Here is a 17,245-nt window from a genome sequence, read left to right on the forward strand (position 1 = left end):
ATTAGAAGCATCACTTTTCTGAATGTGACAACATTAAGACAAAGCTGTTCCTGAGGGGTACTAAAAGCATGACCCTTTAGTCCCATCTGGACTCTTTGTCACATGCCAGATGACACGCTCAGTTGTGAAGAAAAGAAAAAAAGGAAATATCTACAAATATTGGAAAATAAATTGTTCAATACTATGATTAAAATGCAAGATGCAATTAGGGATTTTATAATGATTTTAGCTTTCTGGGAATGAACTGTCCTTACGTTGTTTGACCAAACATCTGACTTTTGTATCTGTTTTCAGAAACACAAAACTGCCCCTAGTTGAATAATGCTTCCTCTCTCACAGTTCCCCACAGACCTAGAATCCTGGAGGTGTAGTGAGGAAACCAGCCTTGCCCCACCCCCACAAGGTTGTACTGCTCAGCCAGCCTGGAGTGGGGGACAGTGGGAGAAAGGGGGGCGTGGTCTGCTCTATCCAGGAGAATAAGCTACTCCTCTTTGCTTAGCTGCCCAGAGCAGTTACTTGAGGAGGAGCCATCTTGATGACACGTGCCCAGCCACATGGTCAAAATATGCTGTCCAGCTGCATTGTTTCCTGTTGTAGCAGGTGTTGTGGGTGTCATCTTCAGTTGGGCGAGGCAGGAACCCTGGCAGTCTCACCTGAAGTCCTGTTGACATTGGGAACTTGGCCCTGACCTAAAACCTCGTTTAGTACAAGACAGATGAGATTCAGCAATTAGGACTGCTGGTTTTCTGCAGCTGAGATCCAGTTGTAGTCGTTAACCTCACAGTTTTGGTCTCTAGGCTGGCTGACGTGATGCAGCATTGAGGGGTTGTGTGGCCTTCACCATCTCTTCTGCCCTTGGATTACACATACACCAAGAATGCATATCATAATTCATCAGCAGGGAAAGGAGGCTAGAAGTGCTTCTAGCTCTGTGCCATATCTTAGGCCTAATACTTTGTGTATTTATTTTGGCAAAAGTTTTGGGAGCAGAGGAAGTCCTAGCTGGATTCTATCATTTCAATCTCTAAACATCACTGACAGTACCTTTCCCTGGATAGTTCCTCAAACTCAGCTGTGTTCAATTGTATTTTACTACATTTGTTCTCTAGAAGTAAATTCTGTTTAGTAGTAGGGGAAATGGTCCCTGTGTTAAAATGTACTCATACTTTGAGATTCTTCTGTAAGAGGACCTTAGGAAAACAATATCATCATAATAATAATGAACCACATCTTTATTGAACAAACAATGGTGAGTTGTATTTGGGTTGCCAATGTCTGTTTGCTAACTAGATTCTGAGCACTACTTGCATGGCAAAGAACCAAGTTTTCTTCCTTTTTTTTATTCCCTATGGCATTTAGTACATGGCAGGGATTCAACAGCATAGGACAGCAAAGATGTGTATCAGAATAATAAAAATAATACAAGATAGAAAGTTGTGCTGAGAAAGAGGTATGAATGGTCTGTAGGATCAGAGAGGCGGGATGACCTTCCACTGGGGAAACTATAAAGGTTTCATGGGGTGGTGTCTCTTGACAGATAGAAAGACCTTAATCAACTGAAATAAAAGCTATAATATATTGGATATTTATTATGTACCAGGCACTGCTTAATCTAACCTAATCCTCCCAGCAACTCTACAAGAAAGGTGCTTTAATCATTCCCATTTTAGAGTTGAAGCAACTTGTGCCTCAGGCAGAGTAAGTGATTTTATCAAAGTCAGTTAGCTGGTAGGTGACAGAGCCAGGATCCCAACCAGTCTGACATGAAGGTTATGCTCTTAAACACTGGGCTATCCCATCCCTTACATTCAGATGTGAATTCAGTGTTTCATTGTTTGATAAAACTTGGCTTATGTTCTAAAAACATTTACTAGCTGATGCGGCCAGAAAATAGAGTATGTGGAGAGTAGGAGAGTGAGGAATAGGTTGTTCCAGTAAAGTCAGAGACCAATCTCAGAACTTGGAATGCTATCCTAAAGACCTGGGGGTTTTTTGGAAGGTGATGGAAGCATTAAATGCCTATTAGTGAAGTGGCAGGACTAGGTAAGTGCTTAAGAAGACAGCTTAGTGTGAAGGGGGAGGAGGAGAAGCATACAAACCAGTTAGGTAACTATTGCAGTGGTGGTGCAGGAGTGAAAAGGCATGCACAGCCCCAAGAATGTGTGATTTCCTCCTGCGAGTCTAGTTGGGATTGTTTCATTTTAAGAAAATAAAACGTTCAAAGCTCTAGTCTCACAACATGAGAGAAAACATGAATTAGCTTTACAAAATGTGCTCTTTTGGAAACTTTAAAGATAGGATTTGATTTAAAGAATTTTTTTTGCACATAAATCTTTGGGAACTGCATAAACTAACCTTTGTGTTTATGTAATATTCTTTTTTTAAATTTTTTTTTAATGTTTATTTTTAAGAGAGAGACAGAGTGCGAGTGGGACAGCAGTGGGGGAGGTTAGAGAGAGAGGATGACACAGAATCCAAAGCAGGTTCTAGGCTCTGAGCTGTCAGCATAGAGCCCAATGCAGGGCTCAAACTCATGAACTGCGAAATCATGACCTGAGCGGAAGTTGGACATTCAACTGACTGAGTCACCCAGGCTCCCTTGTGTTTATGTAACATTCTCAAAGGAACGTTTGTCAATCAGTACAAAGGAATATAGGGAGTATGTATATATCCCTCACAACCCCTCCCCCCTTTTTTGTACATGACTCTACTTTCTCTTCACTTCCTTGTGAACGACACTGAGGTTATTAGAGGTCTGATAAATTCCTAAAATATTTCCAAAGAAACAGAAACTAGTAGAATCCGGCATTGGAAAACTCTCATAGACTGTTGCTTCTGGATTGGGCGCTGGATTTGCAAGCAATTTCCTCGCCCACGGTGCTCACTCACATTCCTGAGCTCTGTGTATAGGTCTGAGACAGTGTGTGTGACACCGTGACATTGGCTAATTACATGGAGCCTCCTCTTATCCAAGAGAATTGCTCATGAGTATGGAGGCTCTCTAATTTTCCTTTCGGGGGATTTCATCCATGATTCCCCACCCTGAAGTGCAGAATAAACAAATAATAAGTATTAGGTTGACTATGAGATTCCATCACCCACTCTCTGAAGTTTTATCGGATAAGCTAGAAATAAGTCCCATTTCATTTTACAGTCTGTGGGAATGGCAGTATTTCACACCTCTCCACTGGTCAACATCTCTTTTTTTTTTTTTCCTCAAAAATTTTTTTTTTTTTAATTTTTTTTTCCAACGTTTATTTATTTTTGGGACAGAGAGAGACAGAGCATGAACGGGGGAGGGGCAGAGAGAGAGGGAGACACAGAATCGGAAACAGGCTCCAGGCTCTGAGCCATCAGCCCAGAGCCTGACGCGGGGCTCGAACTCACGGACCGCGAGATCGTGACCTGGCTGAAGTCGGACGCTTAACCGACTGCGCCACCCAGGCGCCCCTCCTCAAAAATTTTTAATGTTTGTTTACTTATTTATTTTTTGAGAGAAAGAAAGAGTGCGAGTGGGGCAGGGGCAGAGAGAGAGGGAAACACGGAATCCGAAACAGGCTCCAGGTTCTGAGCTGTCATCACAGAGCCCAATGCAGGGCTAGAACTCATGAGCTGGGAGATCATGAGGTGAGCCGAAGTCGGATGCCTAACCGACTGATCAAAAGTCGTCCCCTCGTCAACACTTTTTATATTCTGACATGACTTATATATTCTATAAGTGACATTATAGTATTATTAGTTCCAAGTATGGGAGTGATTATGTTTAAAATGAGTTTTTATCTTTTAGAGATACATATTGAATATTTCTACATGAAATTATATGATGTGTAGGATTTGCCTCAAAATAACACTGGATGGAGAAAGTCAGTGGGGATGCAGATAAAATAATGATAGGTATGGGCTGATGATTGTTGAAGCTGGATAATGCATGCATGGGGGATCGTTATATTATTCACTATATAAATTAGTGAACAATTATTAGCTTTGCAAAAGGTTTACTTGCATATGTTTGAAACTATACACAATTTTTAAATGATCACTCTTTAGATTTTGGATCGAGTACTACAATGAAAAAGAAATATTGATGAATTGTTTCTAGAAACATGTGCATACATAGTCATTGCTCTTCTCAATGCATAGTGCACCAGTCTGTCCCCTGTCTCCAAGCCTACACTAACTCTGTAGAGCTGTGATTATTTTCCTATGCATTTGCCCGTGCTTTTTATCTATATTCTTAGAGCTTTTTCTACTCTACCTTGTCTCTTCCTTTAGATTAGTAATCTCATCATGGCATGACTTTCCATGTAACCAGCCCTTCATCCATCATAGTATGATTTCTCAAGAATGATAGAGTAAAATGCTAAAGAAAGGAGATCAAATAGTGTAAGCGAATATTTTTCAAAAGGCTTGCAAAGGGATGGTGATTATCTAAATGTTGGCCTATGTGTCATGAACATCTGAGTCGAATTCAGACACAACAGTGATTCTCCCTGAAGCTGGGAGGGAATACATCCTTGTAAATCAGAAGTAATTTGGTCTCAGAGTAGAGAAGGGAGGGAAAAGGGAAGGAAACAGAGACGAGAATGGCAGCTGTGTTCTCCAGTGAACCAGTGATTATTCCAGAATTCATCCCCAAACGGTGGGGACCATGGACCTGCCCCCCAGAGGCTGTGCTCACAGCATTGGGTCTGGTCTTACTGGTGTGGCTCTAACGAAGCTCTAATTCTTCTAGGTAGGTGAAATTGTCGCCAGTAGTCTTCTGCAGCCCCTTTTCCTCTTTTAGCCTAGAGTTGTAGAAATTTTTATTGCGGAGAAAGGTTAAAGCATCATTTTAAAGGTTATCCAAAGGCCCTGAATGTGCACAGATTTGTTCCAGGTCATATAATTACCCCACAGGGCCCATGATAGACACTAGGTCTCAGCACTATTGGCCAAGTCCCCACCTCCTGGAAGTTTGTTTTGAAAATTTTAGTCCAATAAGGAGTCAAGCCATATGTTAAGTGCCCTGTTTAAGAACTATGATCTCTAGCTTGGGCCTTCAGAAGGAAGTGTAGGGCAGGTGGCTTACCTGCGGAGATGTCTGAGTGAAGGGAAGTGGTGATGTCTTCAGCCGTTTCTGGCCTCCACACTGAAACTGGAACTACATTCTTGGTTAGGAAATAAAGAAGGAAGTGAAGCAGATTCATCACTGCTTAAGAAGCCTGGTATGCGGAGCTGGGATTCTCGATTCTCTAGCTGTTGATTGAGGCAACAGGAGGAAACTTTCTCATGCACATGCTGGGCCCCAGCTGAGAAGGGCGGGGAACTGCCAGTTGTCAGAATGGACCCACTCACCAGCGTTCTCTGCGTGCTCCGTTCCAAGGAGCTCCCTGGGAACTGCGGCGGGCTCGTGTCTTCTCCATCATTGCTCAATTCCTCCAGGAAGTTTTCTTTAGGAGAAACCTTTTATACTAGTTCTGCGTGGATAATTGCCAAATGTAGCTCTGATACAACAGCTAAGATTTGTTTGATTATTTGAGTGTTTCAGCCGCCAAATGGACATTACCATTTAAGATTCCCCTTCCTCTTGAAGGAAAATTGGGGCGCCTGGGTGGCTCGGTCGGTTGGGCATCTGACTTCAGCTCAGGTCATGATCTCACGGTTTGTGGGTTCGAGCCCCGCGTCGGGCCCTGTGCTGACAGCTTGGAACCTGAAGCCTGCTTCGGATTCTCTGTCTCCCTCTCTCTCTGTCCATCCCCCACTCGTGCTCTGTTTCTCTGTGTCTCTCAAAAATGAATAAACGTTAACAAAAAAAAAAAAGTGGTTAAGAAAATCAACAGTGAACACATCCGTTCTCCAGGGGCTCAGGAGGGCAGACATAGCGGGTTTTCTGAGCTCTTGGAATCCTAGACAGGCTCTCAGCATTCATTTTTCCTCTAGGAATAGGTTCTTGTTCAGTTGTTAGGAATAAAAAAATTCAGCTTGCAAGAACAACTAGTCATTCATCTGAAGTGTTACCTCATGTATAAGGAACCTTGCTTGGCCTTTCCCTCCTTGAAGGCAGGCAGGCCTTGAGTCTAGAATAGCAACTGTGGAATGAAATGAAGTTCCCATCTTCCTGCCCATGGCCTAATCCAGCCTTGGTTTTCCTCTTTTGTCAAATACTTCACCAGGAAGGAGCCAACCCAAATGTCCTTTGCCTTAATTTGGGCCAGTTTCTTCTTGATTAATTGTCTGGTGATACAATAATTTCTTGATCATTATACCCCACCCTCCATCACTATTAGGTAGGTATTCCTTAAGTTTTTTTAAAAGGTTGTTTATTATTTATCTTTTATTAAGGAATCTTTATGCCCAAAGTGGGGCTCAAACTCATGACTCCAAGATCAAGAGTCACATGCTTCACTGACTGGCCAGCCAGGCGTCCCTCTTAAAACTTTTCTTATGAGCTTGAGCTTCTCAGAAGAAAGATACTTTTGGGGCGCCTGGGTGGCGCAGTCGGTTAAGCGTCCGACTTCAGCCAGGTCACGATCTCGCGGTCCGTGAGTTCGAGCCCCGCGTCGGGCTCTGGGCTGACGGCTCAGAGCCTGTAGCCTGTTTCCGATTCTGTGTCTCCCTCTCCCTCTGCCCCTCGCCCGTTCATGCTCTGTCTCTCTCTGTCCCAAAAATAAATAAACGTTGGAAAAAAAAAATTAAAAAAAAAAAAAGAAGAAGAAAGATACTTTTATTTATTTTTTAAAGGCTTTATTTATTTATTTATTTATTTATTTATTTATTTTAATGTTTATTTTTGAGAGAGAGAGAGCATGCGTGTGGGAAAGGCAGAGAGGGAGGGAGACACAGAATCGGAAGCAGGCCCCAGGCTCTGAGCTGTCAGCACAGAGCCCATTGCAGGGCTCAAACTCATGGATCATGATATCATGACCTGAGCTGAAGTAGGACGTTTCACTGACAGAGCCATCCAGGCGCCCCTGGTCTCCATCATTCTTTTTTTTTTTTTTTTTAATTTTTTTTTTAATCTTTATTTTTGAGAAAGAGAGAGAGAGACAGAGTGTGAGTGGGGGAGGAACAGAGAGAGGGAGACACAGAATCCGAAGCAGGCTTCAGGCTCCAAGCTGTCAGCACAGAGCCCGACGCGGGGCTCGAACCCACAAACTGTGAGAGTATGACCTGAGCCGAAGTCAGACGCTTAACCGACTGAGCCACTCAGGCACCCCTCTCCATCATTCTTAATGATAAAAGCAGGGGCTTGAGCTGACAGGGCAGGGAGGGATGCTGACTTCGAATTCACATTGTGTAGAAGGCACCCCAGACCTCCTAGGTCATTAAACATCAACAAGCCATTGATGTGATTTACTGACTCCATGATATAGGGATGGGGAGCTAACCAAGAGACACTGTGGTTACAGGTAAGGTCCAGGACCCCGATGAGGTCATGTATTTCTGGTGGGAGGGATGGAAAGGATGAAGTTATGCTGGAACCATTTGAGAAGGATGAGTCAGGTCTCAGTGGGTGGTGGATACCTTGTCCTATGTGAAGCAGCCAGGCCATTTGAGAATCTCTTTATCTTTCCTGACATTTGTCAGCCATCTCTAGGTTTTAACCTGTGCTCCTCTTTTTGTTGTTGTTTTTTAATGTTTATTTATTTATTTTGAGAGAGAGAGAATGTGCACACATGAGCAGGGAAGTGGGAGGGAGAGAATGAGAATCCCAACCAGGCTCCATGCTTAGCATGGAGTCCGACTTGGGGCTCAATCCCACAAACTGTGAGATCATGGCCTGAGCCGAAATCAAGAGTCGGACGCTTAATTGACTGAGCCACCAAGGTGTCCCATGTGCTCCTCTTCCCAAATATGAAGCTTATGTTATGGTTTTTATGTCACAGGCCCACTTAGTGTTCCATATTTTCCAGACCCTCATGTTGGTTAATGCATACAACTGATTTGTACTTTTGTTCTTCTGCATTGTTTCAAAGCCCACTGTTGCATATTCACAAGGGCACACATTAACAGTAATCACTATGGTATTCAGTGTGGCTCACATCCTTGTGTGATTGACTGTTATCCAGGCTTATTTTTGTTGTTGTTGTTAATTTTTTTTAGTGTTTATTTTTGAGAGACAAAGACACAGCGTGAGAGGGGGAAGGGCAGAGAAAGGGGGAGACACAGAATTGGAAGCAGGCTCCAGGTTTTGAGCTGTCAGCACAGAGCTGGATGCGGAGCTCTAACTCACAAGCCGTGAGATCATGACCTGAACCAAAGTTGGATGCTTAACTGACTGAGCCACCCAGACACCCCTATCCAGGCTTATTATAAATACTGAAGTGTAGTTCTTAATTTGCAAGCATAATCCAGAAATGTAGTAATAGGTTGATTTCTGAGGTTGCCTTTCTTCCAGAAATCTGAAAATTCCAATGACTCTTTTCTGAAAAAAATTATGAATTAAGACTTCGGTCTTCTAGAAGTTCTCATCATGATTATCCTCATTGGACAGCTGAAAAAACATTGGCATGAAAGTAACAACTTTCTCTATAACTTAGGTGTTTCATTTACCTCCACAATGTTTATTTATTTTTGAGGGAAAGAGAGTGAGGGGGTAGGTGCAAAGAGAGAAGGGGACAGAGAATCCCAAGCAGACTCTGCACTGACAGCAGCGAGCTCCATGTGGGGTTCGAACTCATGAACCATGAGGTCATGACCTAAGCTAAAGTCAGATGGCCAATCGACGGAGCCACCCAGGTGCCCCCTCCACAGAGGGTTATTTTAAGAGGGTTTAGATAGGAGCACCTGGGTGTCTCCATCAGTTAAGCGTCTGACTTTGGCTCAGGTCACAATCTCGTGGCTTGTGGGTTCGAGCCCTGCATCTGAACCCCGCATCTGAGCTCTGTGTCTGAGCCCTGCATCGGGCTCTGTGCTTACGGCTCAGAGCCTGGACCCTGCTTTAGATTCTGTGTCTCCCTCTCTCTCTGCTCCTCCCCTGCTTGCACTCTGTCTCCCTCTCTCAAAAATAAGCAAACAATAAAAAAATGTTGAAGTGAATTAAAAAAAAATTAAGAGGGTTAAGATATATCTGAATGGTCACTAAGAATTTCTGATGGATTTGAAACCTGACCTGCTTAAAGGATTGAATAATCCTAGTTGAATTCTGGCCTATCCAGGTGACCTTGAGAAAGAACTGACAGTTCTTATTTGTGTCAGCCCCGGGACGTTTACCAAGGGGCAAAGGCAAGATGGCTCAGGGCCCGATGTCCACTATTTGTGGCAAAGCCACTCAGAGATGCTGCCTTGCAGATACGAGGCCCGCCCCTTCACCTGTGTCCTGTGACAACAGCATTAAGAGAAAAGATGTTTCTCTCCCATCTCTAAGACAAAGTGAGGGATTGAATTACTCGGGCCCTTTGCCTTGGCCTCAGGCAGGTATATCTGCACTATCACCCATGTACTGTAGCCATGTCTGACTCCCCATTTCCTGTGCAGGTCGTAAACTAGCCATGGCGCTCCCACATACTGCATCAGCCCAAGTATATACTGCCCAAGTACTATAGCACTGCTTGATCAAATCAAGTAGACACAGATCCTATGATGAGATTTCTGTGGTCAGTTGACACCCTCCCTTTTCCTGTACCAACCAGGAGTGATGTTGCCAACAGCCGAAATCTGGTGGAAGTGAGAACTGGGGAATGTTTGTTGGCAGGGCCACTTCCTACAGTTGTACCCTGAACAAGACTCCCAACTGAGGGGGTGAGTTGGGGCTGAAACTCAGTCTGGGCTCCATCTTGCCCAACCTTGCATTTAACCACTGGGCAGTTTTCTCCAAGATGAAGAGGCACCTTTTCTAATGCACTTAAAGACACCTTGTGGGCAAGAGGTTGTCTAAAGAAATTGCTACACAGGCCCAAAATGGGTCACATATGAGGCTGCTCATGGCAGCATTGTTTTGGGTGCTAGAAAGTTATAGGCACTGGGGGTGCCCATTACTGGAGTATTCAGCAGTCAGGGATGATGGACTGGATGTGCACATAGCAATGTGGATAGGTCTTAAAAACAAAGTGTGGAGTGGAAACAATAAGACAGAGTGAGATCTGTAATACAATGCTATTGTGTAAATTAAAAGACATGCAAACCAGTCATCAACACACATCCACAAGAACACATACAAGCCAAAAAAATATAATTAAATGTATTAGAATGGTTCCTAAAAGAGTGGACTTGTCTGGACCAATTAAGGTAACGTGCCATGAACTGAAAAGTGCAATTAATTTAGCACTCTACACCTGAGGCCTAATAAGTTTTAAAAAATTAGGTGCCCTGGGCCTTGCCATTTAATGCATTCCTCACCCCAGCTATTGACCACCAGCATGGCTAGATCAGCATGATCACCGCTTTTTAATAATCTCATTGACAGAGACTTATATCTGGACTTGTGTGAGCTTCATTATAACATAGCTGTCCTTATCAAACTCAGGTTTGAGTTTGCTATCTCCTGGTCCTTAAAAATCCTTGGAAGTTAACTTGCCTTATCTGTATTATTTTATTTTTCTTGTAGTCATAAATAGAAATGAAAGCATTTACTTCCCTAGGGATTTTTTTTTTTTTTTTTAAAGTAGGCTTCTTGTCCAGCATGGCACCCAACAGGGGTCTTGAACTCACAACCCTGAGATCAAGGCCTGAACTGAGATCAAGTGTCAGATGCTTAACCAACTGAGCCACCCCGGCACCCGATTCCCTAGGAATTTAATCAATATATAAAAGCTATGTTAATGAAGAATAGTGACTACAAAGAAGAAAAAAAAACCCCTGAATTCTGTTTGGCCTGGTTTCCACTTATTGCATTCGGCCAAGGCTTGCAGCAGATGGGTCAAAATGGGCCTATCGTCATTGTGACACAGTGTATAAGTTTCTTTCAGTGTATAAGTTTCTTTCAAGATTTATCTGGAACATTCTAAATCAATGTAATCAAAAAGTACCTGATGGGGGCACCTGGGTGGCTCAGTCAGTTAAGCATCTGACTTCTGCTCAGGACATGATCTCACAGCTTGTGGGTTTGAGCCCCACATCACTCACACTCTGTCTCTCTCTCTCAAAAAATAAACATTAAAAAAAAATTTTTTTTAAAGTACCTAATGCATAAAACTTGCACCATTTAACAAATATATGAGTAACTCCAGCACCATTTTTGAGATAGTTCTTGGTCCACTCTGTGTAGCTTAAACAAAACAAAACAAAACAAAACAAAACAAAACAAAAAGACCTAATACTCTTCAAAGTGGCATAAAGAAAGTTCCCTTTCAGTAGGTATCTGGTAAATGTTAAGTTAGATTGAATGCCCTTTTGCTATCCATTAAGGGACATCTCTTGCCCCTGTGGTATCTTACATGTATAAGAGAAGGTACCTCTTCTTCCCAGCAACACAGCCCCACAGTCAGGCACAGGTGTAGCAAGTGGAGCTGGATCTCAGCCTAGTAACCTCATTGGTTATTAAGGGTATAATCGACACAGCTGTAGGACGTGGCCCTGCACACAAATAAGTTCCCCGCCTTTCTCTCTTCCACTAGGTTTCCATGATTTGCAACTTTATTCTGGTTGGTGTTGGAAAGGCAGGCTTGAATGACCATCCTAGTCCCAAGTAGAGCAACAGTATCTGCCATCCCACATGCTCTTCTGGAACTTTGCCTTTGCCTCTGTAAAGCTGGAGTCTGATTCTACTCTCTTTGAGTCTGGGTAAGCTTTGGACTTGCTTGCCACCAACACAACACAACACAACACAACACGAGTGACGATGTAATTTCTGAGGTTAGGTTATAAGAAGTGATATAGCATCCACCTTGTTGACTGGAACACTTGAACTTGGAGCCCTAAGCTGCCATGCAAGAAATCTGACTATCCTGAGACTACCAAGCTGCAAGAAAGCCATACCACATGGTGAGGCTGTATGTAGGGCCTGTGGTCACAAGTCCTAGTTTTTGAGTGTTCGAGACTCAGACACCAGACCTGTGAGTAAACAAACTTTAGGTGCTTCTAGCTCCCAGTTTTGAAATCATCACCACACTCTGAATCTCCTCAGCTCAGGCCCCAGATACCTTGGAGCAAAGAGCAACCATCTTTACTGTGCTGTTTCTGAATTTCTGGCACATGGAATCCACAAGCACCATAAATTGGTTTATTTTATTGTTTTATGTTACACAGCAATAGTAACTAAAATACCTATTATCTTTGATAACACCAAGAAGGAGAATAAAAAAAAGGAGAGGAAACTTATAAAATTTAAAATTAAAAATTTAAATACATTTAAATTTAAATTTAATTTAAATTTAAAATTAAAAAATTATAAACTACAGGATACAGACAAAATATATCAACAAATACAAGTGACAGATTAGAATAAACCATGACAGAAAGACACTTGTGAAAATCAGGGCAATTTGACCTCTGACTGGATACTAGATGATATTTAAAAAATTATTGTTAATTTTAAAGATGTGATAAAGTGGTTATTGAAAAATGAGTCCTTATTTGTTATGGATACATACCGATGTATTTGCTTATGAAAATATGTGATTTGCTTTAAATTGGATTTAAAATGGAAACGAGGGGAGGTGAGGGTACAGATAAAACAAGATTGCCTTTTTTTTTAATTTAATTTTATTAAAAAAATTTTTTTAACGTTTATGCATTTCTGACAGAGACAGAGCATGAGTGGGGGAGGGGCAGAGAGAGAGAGAAAGGGAGACACAGGATCTGAAGCAGGCTTTAGCTGTCTACACAGAGCCTGACATGGGGCTCAAACTCACAAACCCCGAGATTACGACCTGAGCTAAAGTCGGCCACCCAACCAACCGAAGCACCCCTAAATTTAATTTAATTTTGGAGAGAGGGAGAGGGAGAGGGAGAGGGAGAGGGAGAGGGAGAGGGAGAGGGAGAGGGAGAGGGAGAGGGAGAGGGAGAGGGAGAGAGAGAGAGAGAGAGAGAGAGAGAGAGAGAATTTTAAGCAGGCTCGACACAGGCTTGATCCCACAACCCTGGGATCATGCATGACCGGAGCCGAAATTAAGAGTAGGATGCTTAACTGACTGAGCTACCCAGGTGCCCCAAGATTGCCATATTTTAATAATTGTTGAAGCCAGGTGATAGGTACATGGAGGTTTATTATCTCTACCTTTGTGCATATTTGAAACTTCCCATAAGAAAAAGTTTGCCAGGGTGAGACTCAGGAGGAACTTATTTGTCCTCTGTCCTGTTCTTCCAGGCTGTAGTTATGTGCTAACAGGTGCCAATGATTTAAATAGATTGCCCCTCCTATAAGCAAGACCTCTGTGTACTCCTGGAGGCTTCTTGAGACCCGGGACCCTTCACCCATGTGGGATTTCAGGCAGATCTCAGGACTAAGAAAGAAAGCATATTCTCAGGCAAATAAATGTTTTAGGCACTCCTCAAATCAGTTTAACTTTGGGTGGCTGGAACTCCCCCTGAAGACAGTATTCTCTTCTCTGATAATACCCAGTCCAGTCCTAGGTATACAGGGGGACATCCATGAATTCCTGGCGAATTGACTGAAGAAAATTCATTGCTCAGGATGCATTCATTAGCTTACTCTGAAGGTTAAGGAGTGTTCGATTTTAAACTTTGAAATATATCTGTCACCAGAAAGACAGGCAAATAGGCTGCATGTTGCTACACAGATGATGTACTTTGGAAGGTCCTTCTGTTTGCTTGCAGGTTCCCTCCCTTGAATAAAGACTATTAACTCATGCTGCAGCCTGCTGCTCTCTGCTTGGCTTTGGCTATGTCACTAAGCCCAAAATAGAAAGTTCTTTTACTGCAGAGCAGGGAAAGAGGTTTAAATTTATCAATTCAAATAACAAAGGGAAGCATTATACCGGCTCTTCTCTGGGGCGGGGGTGGGGGGGGTGGGGTGGTGGGGGGGGTGGGTAGGGAAGAGATAATGCCTGCTTCATCAAGGAGAAGGAGTGATCTGACACTGGCAGGGGTTGAGACCAAGAGACAAGCTTACACTGTGGTGAGTTGGGCTTGTTTCCCATCCTGGCTCCCCTCATTCCCTCCTTCCAACCATGTCACCTCTTTTAGGACATGGGAAAGCAGCTGAGCCACTGAGGAACCAGTCCCAGAAATGTCACTGAAGTTATCAGACTGGAAACAATTCTCTGAGCCAAACCCCTTCTCTCTTAGCTTTGAAAGGAGTCAGTACCTTGCAACAAAGTTACCCAAAAGGGAGATGTATCTTTTCCTTATCAAATGGTCAAAAATTTTTGATGATCCCTAGGGTTAGAAAGAGTTTGTGGAAATTGGCATTCTTGTGTATTGCTGGAGGGAGGTAGACTGAGCCAATCACCTGGAGAGCAACCTGACAACATGGATCTGTGATATACCAGAGACTGTGGATCTAGAGGCTCTCTGTTTATAGCTGGTGGGAGTGTAAATTGGGTCTGTAGACAGACTCTTGTACATGTACAACAGGGAACATTTATAGTATAACATTCATAGTAGCAGTGTGAACAAAAGCTAAATCCTAGAAACAATGCACGTACATGGATGAATTTTAGCAAAGTGAATGGAAAAAACAAATCCCAAAAGATGACATACAGCTTGATGTCCTTTTTATAAAGTTAAGGACAGTTCTGAATATTTACTCTTTAGGAATATATACACATAGAGCAAAACCACATCAAAAGAAAAAGAAATGAACTTACGATTCAGAATGGTTCCCTTGGGTGGGGAACACAGGAAGATGGTGTGGAAAGCCTTATGCTTCAGTATTGGTTATTGCCGAGGCCCTAGCTTTTGTTTTGGGTTGTGGATTGACAGGGACTGAATATGTTATTAAAATTAATGAATTGGGTGCCTGGGTAGCTGAGGTGGTTAAACATACAGCTCTTGGTTTCGGCTCAGGTCATGATCTCACAGTTCGAGAGTTCGAGCCCCTCACTGGGCTCTGCACTGACAGTGTGGAGCCTGCTTGGGATTCTCTCTCTACCTCTTTTTCTGCCCCTTCCCTGTTTGTGCTCAATAAATAAACAAACAAACAAACAAACTTTAAAAATAAATTTAAAAAATTAATGAATTTACCACCAAAATTAACAAGATCAGGCCATCCAGTACCAATTATGGGAGTGTCAGAACAAAGGATTATGGTGAATCCAGTTATTTATGCCAGACGTTAAAACAAAACAAAACAAAACAAAAACAGAGTATATATCCTTTGGCACAGTCACTCCACGTCTAAGCATTTATCTTAAGGAATAAATAAAGATGCACACAGACATTTGTGAACAGGACACTTACCATGGTACTTATAAAAATAAGAAACAATTACCAAACTAAGAGATTAGTTACATAAATTGGGCTGCATTGATATGCTTGAAAACTAGGTAGTCTTTTAGAATCATTCTTTTCTGGAGTGTGTGGGTGGCTCAGTCAGTTAAGCGACTGACTTCAGCTCAGGTCATGATCTCGGTAGTGAGTTTGAGTCCCACATTCAGCTCTGTGCTGACAGCTGGAAGCCTAGAGCTCACTTGGGATTCTGTGTCTCCCTCTTTCTGCCCCTCCCTGACTTACAGTCTCTCTCTCTCTGTCTCAAAAATAAACATTAAGAAAACTTTTTTTAGAAATATTCTTTCCAAGGAGTATTTAACTATATGGGAAAACAGATACATACAGAACAGACACATGCAACATGAACTTTAGTTCACAGTTTTTAATTTCCAATAATATATATCTATGCACACCAAGAAAAGCTGAGAAGGCTATACATCAAAATGATTATAGCCCTCATTTCTGGATCTTATGATTGTTTCTTCCTGAAACTTGCCGGCAGTTCACAAATTTTCTGCAGTGATCATTAATTCTTTTACAGCCAGAAATAGTTTTATTATAAAAATAGTTAATAATAATAGCTAATGTTGATGGAGTACTTGTTATGTACTAGAGCGTTACATGGATTCATTTATTTAAGGCTTAAAATAACCCTACGGGGTTAGGACCCTATGGGGGTCCTATTATGATCCCCATCATATGAATGAAAATACTGATGTTTAGGGGGTTAAATAACTTTGAGGACACAGAAGCCATAAGAAGTTGTGCCTTGAATCAGGCTTGTAGGAGGTTCTTCAAAGGGTGGGCCTGATTGTAGGCTATTGGTCTCCCTGGTGCAGGATGGCTGTACCAGAGACAATGATCTCCCCGCGAGCAACACTGGGAATTCAACAGGCTGATGTAGAACCTGCAATCCACACCCAGAAAGAGGCCCCCAAGGGGTGTCTGAGCCTGAGCCAACACAAGGCAGCCAACCATCAAATGTGGGTTGGGTGGGGGGCACACATAGGAAAGCCAGGAAACCCAGCCTCTAAGGGTTTCTGAAGAGCCCCTGTGGGAGATCCCAGAGCAGAGATGTTTTTACTCATGGCTCTGACTAGCTCTCGTCTCCAGCAGCCACTGTAGGATTGGCCTCTAGAGCCTTGGGTGAAGAGGAGGGTGCTCTAGGGATGGGACAGAGCCAGGACTCAGCCGCGGTCTCTTTTCATCACTCATGCTTTAAATATAAGCTCTGATGTGATCAAGGCGCCAGAGATAAAATGCCTTTCTCAAGCTAAGCAAGCAGGATCTGGTATCCAATTTGGACAAGACAGTGGAAAATAGACTCAGGGGGAAAAAATCCCTTGGCCTCAACACCAACACACGGGAGCTGAAGAATTTGACACCTTAACATTGTAGAATAAACAAACGTAGGCATAGTTTCCTATGTTTTCTTAAAAGCATCTAAAATAGATATGATTTAAGGGGGAGTTCTTGTCTGACTTTAACAGCCAGTTCTTCTCTTCTCAGCTGAGGAATTCTGGATATCCTTTAAGATGTAGCTCAAGCATCAGCTTCTGTGGAAGTACTTCCCAAGCTGCCCCAAGTAATGATGCCGTTCCTCTTCTGTACGTGTTTAATAAATACGTTTACCTGTAGGAATGTCCGTCTTCCACTGCTGGACCATGAGTTCAGTGGACTGTGTTTTATGCGTCTTTGGGTTTTCCCCACTATTCCTGTATTTCTTCCCGTCACCTGTCCTCCACATGCATCTCTATGCCTGTCATGTGGTAAGTGCCAATTAAATGTTGCTTTTGGAACAGAGAGGTATAAAGGCTTGGGGTGTGGTCTTCTAGAATTCTCAGAGCTGGGAATCAAACCCTTTTTTGCATCTAAAATACTTGAGAGAATCTGATAAATGCTAAGAACCTTTCTTTCCCCAGGGAAAAAAGCATAT

The 17,245-nt window shown here is 42.7% G+C and overlaps 1 protein-coding gene across 5 annotated transcripts in view; it reads left to right on the plus strand.

The window, feature by feature from the left end:
- Nucleotides 1-16,946, plus strand: part of CDKL3 (cyclin dependent kinase like 3) — a 103,826-nt gene extending 86,880 nt beyond the window's left edge. For all 5 annotated transcript variants that reach the window (XR_015250158.1, XR_015250160.1, XR_015250161.1 and 2 more), the window contains 2 exons: nucleotides 11,535-11,700; nucleotides 16,819-16,946. The gene's annotated coding sequence lies outside the window, so the exon portion shown is untranslated. The remainder of the gene's footprint in view (nucleotides 1-11,534; nucleotides 11,701-16,818) is intronic.
- Nucleotides 16,947-17,245: the final 299 nt, after the last annotated feature.

Source organism: Puma concolor, chromosome A1 (assembly GCF_028749965.1).
Source record: "Puma concolor isolate L17-30 chromosome A1, mPumCon1.1.hap2, whole genome shotgun sequence".
In the NCBI taxonomy this organism is placed as follows: Eukaryota; Metazoa; Chordata; class Mammalia; order Carnivora; family Felidae; genus Puma; species Puma concolor.